Here is a 2790-nt window from a genome sequence, read left to right as displayed (position 1 = left end):
ATTTTTGGAACAAACGTGATCCAGGAGACTTGGAGTGGACGTGATACGTCTCCATCGTATCTATAATTTTTCATTGTTCTATGCCAATATTATTCAACTTTCATATACTTTTGGCAACTTTTTATACTATTTTGGGGACTAACATATTGATCTAGTGCCCAGTGACAGTTCCTGTCGGTTGCATGTTTTTCGTTTCGCAGAATATCCATATCAAACGGAATCCAAACAGGATAAAAATGGACGGAGAATTATTTTGGAATATTTGTGATTTTTGGGAAGAAAATCAACGCGAAACGGTGACCGAGGTGGCCACGAGGGTGGGGCCCACGGCCACTACAGGCAGGCGCGCCCCCACCCTCGTGGGCCACTCGTAAGGCGGTTGATGCTCTACTTTGGCCGCAAGAAAGCTAATTTTTGGAAAAAGATCTGGGCGAAGGTTTCAATCCAATCGGAGTTACGGATCTCCGGATATAAAAGAAACAGTGAAAGGGCAGCAGAACAGAACGCAGAAACAGAGAGAGACAGAGAGACAGATCCAATCTCGGAGGGGCTCTCGCCCCTCCCATGCCATGGAGGCCAAGGAACAGAGGGGAAACCCTTCTCCCATCTAGGGAGGAGGTCAAGGAAGAAGAAGACGAAGGGGCCCCCTCTCCCCTTCTCTTCCGGTGGCGCTGGAACGCTGTCGTGGCCATCGTCATCATCATCATCATCACCGCGATCTACTCCAACACCTCCGCCATCTTCACCAACATCTCCATCACCTCCCCCCCTCTATCTACAGCGGTTCACTCTCCCGCAACCCGTTGTACCCTCTACTTGAACATGGTGCTTTATGCTTCATATTATTATCCAATGATGTGTTGCCATCCTATGATGTCTGAGTAGATTTTCGTTGTCCTAGCGGTGGTTGATGAATTGCTATGATTGATTTAATTTGCTTGTGGTTATGTTGCTGTCCTTTGGTGCCCGTCATATGATCGCGCATGTGGATCACACCATAGGGTTAGTTGTATGTTGATAGGACTATGTATTGGAGGGCAAGAGTGACAGAAGCTTCAACCTAGCATAGAAATTGATGCATACAGGATTGAAGGGGGACTAATATATCTTAATGCTATGGTTGGGTTTTACCTTAATGAACGTTAGTAGTTGCGGATGCTTGCTAATAGTTCCAATCATAAGTGCATAGAATTCCATGTCAGGGATAACATGCTAGCAGTGGCCTCTCCCACATAAAACTTGCTATCGGTCTAGTAAAGTAGTCAATTGCTTAGGGGCAATTTCGCAACTCCTACCACCACTTTTCCACACTTGCTATGTTTACTTTATGGCTTCTTTACTTACAAACTACCCCTACCTTTTATTTAGTTGCTCTTTATTATCTTGCAAACCTATCCAACAACACCTACAAAGTACTTCTAGTTTCATACTTGTTCTAGGTAAAGCGAACATCAAGCATGCGTAGAGTTGTATCGGTGGTCGATAGAACTTGAGGGAATATCTGTTCTACCTTTAGCTCCTCGTTGGGTTCGACACTCTTACTTATCGAAAACTGTTGCGATCCCCTATACTTGTGGGTTATCAAGACCTTTTTCTGGCGCCATTGCCGGGGAGCAATAGCGTGGGGTGAATATTCTCGTGTGTGCTTGTTTGCTTTATCACTAAGTATTTTTTTATTTGTTGTTCTTAGTTGTTTTCTATCTGTAGTTATGGGTAGGAAACGCAAAATACCAAAAAAATTAGTTGTACCTACTAAACCAATGGTTGAAGAACCACTCAAAATATATCACACTGCTGAAGCTTATTACTTGGATCATCTTCGATCCCTATGTGCTTGTGCTGAAACCCCAACTAGCTTAGTTGAGGGCAAATATTTAGATGAGCATGCTTGTTTTGTGCGACACCGAATATCTTAAAAAGGGAAAAATTTACTGGGTCAAATTCATCGTTTGCAATGCTATGCTTGGAATTTATGTGAAATATATGATATTACTTGTTGTTCTGAAAACCCTAAGAAACACCTTCCCTATCAATGTGAGTTTAGTGATAACGGAATCGTATCTTTGTATGCTAAGGGTGTTTATAGTTACTAGGATGTTCAACAAATTGAAGAATTTGTTGCTTTTAAGGGTGCTTTGTAACATCCCAAATTTTCAATTTGGAATGTTATACATTAGATCATCATGCATATCATATTTTATTTTGCATTTTGGTTGATCCTAGAAATTCTACGCAACTCAATGACCCACGGAAGAGAGTTGGGGATTTCGTTATTTTCATATTTGAGTTCTCTCAAATTTTGAGAATGGGATCATTTGATTTTATTTATTTTATCATCAATTATTTCTATTACAAAAATATGAGAGAGGGATAAAATGACTTTCCCAAAATAAAGAAATATTGAGGATTTAATAAAAAAATCAAATAAGATTTTATTTCGGAGTTTTTTGGTGTTTTATTTGAATTTAGGAAAAATGTGCGTTTTCCAAAATTGTTTTTAGGGACCAAATAAATGTTCACCTTGTGCGGCTTGATTTTAGAAGTCCGTGAAAATTTATTTCGGAATTTTTGGAGTCCGTTTAGTATTTCTTTTTATTTTTCTTCCGAGCGGAATAATTAAAAAAAACGAACCGACTTCAGGTCGTACCCGAGCGGGACACCGCCGGGGGGCAGCCTTTAAATAGCGCCGCCCCGAGCCGCCCCAGCCCCTCATCCCCGCCTCGATCCGCGCGCGTCGCCGGAGCCGCCGCCGACGATCCCGCCGCCCGAGGTTCGTCGCGCCTCGTTTTC

This window comes from Triticum urartu, chromosome 1A (assembly GCF_056163025.1).
Source record: "Triticum urartu cultivar PI428250 chromosome 1A, HENAU_Tu73, whole genome shotgun sequence".
Lineage (NCBI taxonomy): Eukaryota > Viridiplantae > Streptophyta > Magnoliopsida > Poales > Poaceae > Triticum > Triticum urartu.
The sequence above is the reverse complement of the archived record's forward strand: the minus strand, read 5'-3'. Positions refer to the sequence as shown.